The sequence below is a fragment of the Pollicipes pollicipes genome, unplaced genomic scaffold (assembly GCF_011947565.3).
Source record: "Pollicipes pollicipes isolate AB1234 unplaced genomic scaffold, Ppol_2.1 Scaffold_4295;HRSCAF=5057_pilon_pilon_pilon, whole genome shotgun sequence".
In the NCBI taxonomy this organism is placed as follows: Eukaryota; Metazoa; Arthropoda; class Thecostraca; order Pollicipedomorpha; family Pollicipedidae; genus Pollicipes; species Pollicipes pollicipes.
Genome location: NW_023596461.1, coordinates 8625990 through 8633592, shown reverse-complemented (window position 1 = coordinate 8633592; position 7603 = coordinate 8625990). Strand labels below are relative to the sequence as shown.

Here is a 7603-nt window from a genome sequence, read left to right as displayed (position 1 = left end):
AAATGGCCTGACTTGAATGGGCGCCAGCGAAATGAGCATTTAGCCCCTTGGTTGCGCTGCAGGTTTGATTTGTCCAATAGCTGCAGAAGTCTGTTATCATCCCGACCTAAACTGGACAGTTCAGATCATCATGTCATGAGCCAGGGCTGCCGGCGCCGCCAGACCTTGGTCGGCTTAGGCAGATGGAGTCTCCAGGGTTCGCTGGGCGGAGGCGGCGGTCCCACGTCGACGTAGAGCTTGGCGCGCGTGGCCGTGCTGCCAGCGGCGTTCTGCGCCGTGCACTGGTACCAGGCGCTGTCCTCGGGCCGCACGCTGCGGGACAGGTGCGTCATACATCACATCAGCCGTTCTCACTTGGGGATGGACGTGGGTGGTGTCTAACGTTCGTCGCGCGTGGTGGCCGCAGTTGTACAGCTCATGTCAACCGCTGCAGCTTCAGTGAAACGCCGGCGCAGGCTTACGGCTTCAGTGGTGTGCGGATAAGGGATAGTGCTCCAGCTTGGCTCACTTTCCGAATAGGGTGGAAGAAGCACCGTCCCAAAAGTAAATTCCTGCGCTCCACGCCTCTAGCCCATCTTTCACGCCTATAACATCGCGGGAATACCTTACACCGCGCTGCTGTTGCAGTGGAGCCATGCATCCAACTCACCAGGGGATGTCGATCATGGAGGCGCCGCCGTCGGTGATGATATGCACGTTGGGGGACGGCTGCAGCGGCTGGCCGTCCTTCTGCCAGGTGATGCGCGGAGTAGGCGCGCCCACCGCGCGACAGCTGAGCGACACCGCTTCGCCGGGCCGCACGTGCACCGTCTGGAAGCGCTCCACGAACTTGGGCGCGATCACCTGCTCCTTCTCCAGCACGTTCAGGTTGATCTGGGGGGAGAGGCGCCCACGTCACCGCCCGCTCAGCGTCCTGTCGGTCGTGCTCGACTGCAGCGTATGCGTACGCGCCGACAACAAACTCAGCGCAAACACATTGCTCACTCTACCAATATAGACAATAGACTTCAGAAGACGCTGCACACTTCACCGGACTGGCATCAGGAGCCATGCACCCGCGCACGCACGGAACACTCCGTGTGCGGCGAGCCCGCCGCGCCGGCCGTCGCACCTGGTGGCTGGTCTCGCCGGACTTGTTCTTGGCCACGCAGGTGAGGACGCCCGAGTCGCGCTGGCTGGCGCTGGTGATCATCAGCGCGTGGTTGCCCGCCTCGTTCACCAGCATCTTGTGCGTGGCGTCGTTGGCCAGCGGCATACCGTTGATGTACCACAGCACCTGGACCGCACAGCGACAACCGTTACGCCACCGGTGAACGACACCTGGACCGACCAAGGGCGCGCACCTCACCACGCGGAGGAACAGACGCCGAAACGGAAAGGCCAGATATTCTATTTTCATGGTGTAAGCCACCATCACAAGATTTTGCCATTTTGAGTCTTTTCATCTGCGTTATCATGCAGTAGAACATCATAAACATTGAACATTGCTCTGAATCACATGTCATGCTGTCCACCTCTTTTGCAGCATCTGTCTTCCTCATCTGTATTTTAGCTGTGTAGTGTAAAACGGCATGCCAGGTAGGTACCTATATCACGTCATCCCAAGTCAGTGGCTTATGGTGTGCATACTATTTATATTTTATTGCAACCTTAGATCTTCCGCCCAAAGTGACCCGACACAGTGGTTGCATAACTAAGCATTTTTCTTACGAAAGATAACCGCTACAATCTAGATGTTGCAGAATTGTTCAATTTTCCTTATTGATTACGTACCGCGCGTCTTTTGGTCGCACACGCAGTCTCCCCCGAAGTCGCCACTAGCGAAGTGCGATAAAGTCGGCCGCGCTTAGTTAACATGCCGCGAGATCAACGCCACATGAACTCGACGCTCTGTCCAAAGTCAGTCAAACCAAACGATGGGTCCACACCATCCGCACTTACATCCGGCGCTGGCTTTCCACCAGGCGACACTCCAGGCGGACCATCTTGCCCTCCTGGACCTCCTGTGTCTGAGGGGACCTTGAGGAAGCTGGGTGCCAGCGCTTTTGCCCTCACCAACCTCCCTCCACTTGTGTGACCGTACTGTGGGGTGGAAACATAGCATGTCACCTAGCGGAAGAGGCTACTCACTGAAGACTGCCTAGGTGTTAATTCTGAAAACGTGATAACAGTCCCCTTAATACCACTAAATACCGCCAAATGCCATTACTGCAAGAAACCGAGCCTATGCAAGGACCGAGCCTACCAGCTACAGAATCGAACATCGGTGACCTTAAACTATGAATTGCCTCCTATGCGATCAAAACTGAACCGCTTCTGGATCTGGCTCGATGTCCTGACCCCTGCCTAAGCTACCAGTTTGTTCCTGGACCCTGCCTAACCTGCGGTGGGGCCTGGGACCCTGCCTAACCTGCAGTCGGTCCCTAGACTCTGCCTAACTTACGATGGGTCTCTGAACCCCGTCTAACCTACGCCAGGCTCCCCAGCCGCGGGCGTGGGCCTGCGGCATCCCCCCACCCCCTGACTGACCGGTCCGCACGCTGCAGCATCTGCTGCTGCTGGGTAGTGGCAGAGGGCGTGGCGGGCTCCACGGCCAGGTAGGCGGAGCTGACGACGCAGCCGGCCGTGTTCTCAGCCAGCATGGTGTAATGAACCCGTATCCTGCGGCTTCACGTCCTTCAGCGCCAGCGTCACCACCGAGTCCTGCTGCGAGATGGCGGCGCGCGGGCTCGGCCGCACGCGCGCGCCGTTCTTGAACCAGGTGATCTTGGGCGCCGGGTTGCCGACCAGGCGCGCCACGAAGGTCGCGTCGCCGCCCTCTGTGACCTTGCTGGCGCGCGGCTTGGCCTGCAGCTGCGGCGGGCTGACGGGGCCGGGCCGGCGGACCTCGGTCTGCGTCACCACGTCCGTCTCGCCGCGGTCGCGCCGGGGTCAGCGCCTCGCGGAACTCCGACTCGCGGATCAGACGGTACTCGAACGTGTCCACGCGGAACTCCTGCGGAGGCGAGCACGTCCGCGTCAGCTGATATCGGGGCGAACGCAATGAACGCAGGGCATGGCACGGGCTGGGAAACTATTGCCTATTGCATCGCTTAGTCCGTCTGGATGGCCGATGCAGCCGTATCGGAAACTTAACTGCGAAGAACTGCGCAAGGTTGGTATCGGAGCAATTCGCATCGAAACTAACTTGCGTAAAGTCGGATTCTTGGATTTCACTCCACTACGAGCTACGAACGATACAGGGAATTAACTAACATTCTATGATAACCCAGACCAGCAAGGCTGCTATCCCGCAGCTAAATGTGGTCAACAGTATGCGGAATTGTGCTTTCATGCCAAGGAAAAAGATGTGAACTTCGTGGATCTGAAGTGTGTTGTGAGCCCTTGGTGAAATGGCACACCGATTGCACGTAAATTGAAAATATATCGGTAACTGACCTTGATCAAGCTTTCAAAACATTTCGGTCGCTGAAAGCAAGCAACTTAATCACGCTCAAATCTTTTCGGTATCAAAAATAATTTACCTTTTGAATGCTGAACTGATAGAGGTCACCCACTCAAAATATTCAACCTTAAGTAATTCTACCAACACCATGTGAGAGGGAGCATAAGGTTATACAATAAATTCCATATTTCAACATCAGCTGTAGTCAGCGATCACAATGTTGCCCGTAATATTGTCCTGGCAAGAAACACTTCTATGCTATTTCCTGTAACTTTAATTTGCAGTTTGTCTACGAGGCTAAATTATTTACAACTGAAGAGCAAGTTGCTGCAAGGGGCATCATTTCAAGTTATGATGACACAATGATGCGCATTAGACCATGTAGCGTGTATCAAATTCAACCTGAAGAGGCACGTCCTCTGTCCATGTAGTAATGTGCTCATCCCATCTGGGCTACCCTTCGTTAAGAGCTAGCCTCTTTTTAAACTTTGTATAAATTTCTATCTATGGCACCTCACTCGGCAAATGGGTGCAAGGAGCGTGCCGAATGCAAACCTTATCACAATCATGGAGTGCCGTGTTTTCAGAAATGAGAGGCAGCAAGGCCTTGTACGAGAATGTGAATACGCAGTTATGATTCCAAGACTTGGCAGATTCCAAGACCAAGACACCTGCATGCTGTGGAGACATATCCAGAGAACACCAGCAAATGTTCGTAGGCCTCACATACTCTAGAATCACATTTGTATCCTTCTCGCACCACCATCCAATCAGCACCAACCACATGTGTTCCACCCCGAGACTGCAGCGATCCCGTCCTCACCCTCGCCCCCACCCCCCCCCTCCGCCTGTCTCGGTCCCCGGGCCTGAGGCCGTCTGCAGTCGCCCCGGTCTGCTCACCTCCACAGCTCCGAACGGCGTGGTTTTGTACTGGCGGTCCGTCTTGGTGGTGGTGGTGGTGTGCCCCGAGGCGTCCGTCATCGAGGTGGTTTCCTGGCGCATCTGCATGCTGTGCTGCTGGCCCATCATGCGGTGCTGGCCACCCGGCAGCTGCCGCTGCAGCTGTCCCTGCTGCTGCAGCTGCACCTGTCCCTGCTGCTGCTGCAACCTGTCCCTGCTGCTGCTGCTGCTGCAGGAATGCCGCTGGTGGGGGGCGGACCGGGCGGTTAGGGAGCAGAGTTAGAGTCTCCGACTGAAAGCCGCATAACGATAGCATGCAACGTCCATTCACAGAAGGCACACAACAACGATACGTATCTGAAACTTAACCAGGATTCGCAGTCAACTTTACAATGTTCCAGAGTATAATTATCAGTGAGACCTGCCCCTGTGAAAGCGTATGACGCTTGTTCCAACTTGTCGTTCTTCCCCACGTGCCATTACCTCCCTTCCCCTCTTTGCATCGGTCCCTCAGCCCCTGCCATCCCCTGTCTGGCCGGCTCCTGGCGGCGCCCTCACCCTCCGGCTGGATGTAGACGGTGCAGACGGCCTCGCCGTACTGGTTGGTGGCCATGCAGGTGTACTCGCCCTCGTCGCCCGGCCCGATGCGGTTGATCAGCAGGCTGACGTCACCCGTCAGCTGGTTGTGTTTCAGCTGGTACTTGAAGGACGCTGCCGGACAGAGGTCTCAGATAAGGCCCGAAAGGGTGCTTTTAATGCTGGCATCTTCTCCACGTTCTTCGAAGCAGACACTCCGGTAGTGGACAATAACAGTGTCCTCCATTTGGTGGAGGAGAGGAGATGCTGTTTCAGAGCTGTTTTGGTGAGCACGTCGTTGGTTTGGGCTCTGAGACCTGGCACTTTGACAGCGAACCAACAAATAGTGATTGTTTTTGATGGTTCTAAAACCGAGGCAGGCGACTGTGCAGTGACTATGGGCTTCTCGACTCGTATCCGTCCAAAAAAGTACACTGCATGCATGTTTGACCATTGCAAATTTGACGTATGGTTTGTTATCGTGTTATTATCCAGTGTTTACAGGCATTATTTTTGAAAACAGTGGCAAAAGCCGAAGCGTGAGTACGACAATTGCTACTGCCTTCTGACAAATTGCCAACGCATGCCAGATAAACCTGCACCCCGCCACACAAAACCTCATTCGCGTGACGGTATAGGAAAATAAATACAATATCCATTTACGAAACTGCGAGAAGTGCGCAACATCAAGGCCGATCGGGGGCCGCTGCCTTGGCGACGTGACCCGTGTGACCTCCCCATGGGTGGTATCGCCTTCCCCGCCGGCCGGGCGGCCCAGGTGGCGGCCTTGTTTGGAGCGGCCGGCGGCGGATCAGCCGCTCCCGCCGGCCCAACCCAAACGGCCGAGCAGATGCGGCTGTCGTGTTTACGGCCCGGTCAGAGGCCGCCCGCCAGCCGGTGGTTGGCAGCCGGAGCGGCCCACCTGGACCAGGCGCCGCTTCACACGCCCGGCCGCCGGCCGGCGGCCGACCCGCGCTGCGGGACCCGACCACCGCGGAACAATGGGCCGCACCGGGCCCCGCCCACTGCAGAGCAGTGCGCTGCACAGGGACCCGCCCACCGCAGAACAATGCGCCGCACCGGGACCCATCTCACCGCAGAACAATACACCGCACCGGGACCCATCTCACCGCAGAACAATACACCGCACCGGGACCCATCTCACCGCAGGACAATACACCGCACCGGGACCCATCTCACCGCAGAACAATGCGCCGCACCGGGCCCCGCTCACCGCAGAACAGTGCGCCGCACAGGGACTCCGCCCACCGCAGAACAATACACCGCACCGGGATCTCGCCCACCGCAGAACAATGCGCCACGATTCTGTGGCATGCCGGCGGCGGTGCGAGCTGACGCATTGTTCTTAGCATGACTTCAGCCACTCGTAGTCGTACTAGTGAGAGTTTAGTGAACACGGCTCCTGTGTTGGTAATTTGGCTTTCCTGTTTAAGGCAGATAACATGTCAACAACGTGTTTGTTGGCCTAAGTTCGCATTCAACAAAATTTTGCCTCTACTTCACGTCACTTGATACTCAAACAGCCGCCCACCGACCAGTAAAAATACTTAATGATTGAAGCAAGTCATAAATTATTCTTGTAAATGTGGTTCCTCGGTCATGTCATGATTTTAGTGACTAATGATATCATTAGTTGAACTGCAAGTTAGTGGAATCTGGAGCAAAGTTCGTAAGCTTTTTATGCTGATTATCAGATGCAAAACCTCATATCAAGAGCACAACTACAGCACCCCAACAACTCGGCCGCACGCATTGGGGCGTTTAACCATGAACATAATTCGAATCAAAATTCAGATCTCTCCCACATTGAGGAAATCATACGCTAAGTCAAACGCATTACTTCCCATCTACCTTCAAACAATAATTAGCTCAAAACCGCGACTGGCTGCTGCTTACAAAGTAGAGTGTTTACAGGCACTTTATGCGATGTTGAGAGAAATGCGGATACCGTTAAAGTTGTTTTATTTTTTTGGCTGTTTGTTTTAACTAACCGTGCTGCTTTTAGCACGAATGGTGGCCACTATCTGTATCCCATATATCACACTCATCAAACGTTGCCGCACAATGGTGTAGCCACATATTCACATGGACGGTTCTGTACAGCTGTTTGAGGATACAGATAGTACCGGTAACCTTTTTGTTTGTGTTCTGGTGATAAATTACCATTTCGCAACCTTCTTTCTGTTTTTCTATTATTCTGAATCGTCCTATGCTGATCACTTACAATTCCGCCGGTTACTAAAACAATCACCATTCATCTGCCATGCAAGCAAACAGGCATTGTTTACACGGCCCACTATCTTCGATAGCTTCATGGTAAACAGCTTAATCGCTTTCATAAAATCCCTACATCCAGTGACAGATCCAAAGGGAAGGGAAAGGTGGAGGCACAGGCCTTGTCCCTTTTTCTTCTATGGAAGACCCTTTAGGAATCCCAAGCGACCTATAACCGGCTGAACGGAAGCAAGTTTTAGCACAAAACGCAAAATTGGACAACGGCCAGGAAGTGAAAAAATAAAGAGCCAATGAGCAGACAACAATAAATCCTCAGTGATCAAGCGGGTGGTCGTTAGAGAGGAACTAAGGCTGACTATGCTGTTCCGAGGTCCCGCGCTGTTACCGGGGACATTACATGTCTACTTAAGCGGGACACCACGATCG

At 54.4% G+C, this 7603-nt stretch overlaps 1 pseudogene; it reads right to left on the bottom strand.

The window, feature by feature from the left end:
• Positions 1-44: 44 nt before the first annotated feature.
• Positions 45-4545, bottom strand: LOC119096655 (titin-like; annotated as a pseudogene).
• Between the last annotated feature and the right edge of the window lie 3058 nt (positions 4546-7603).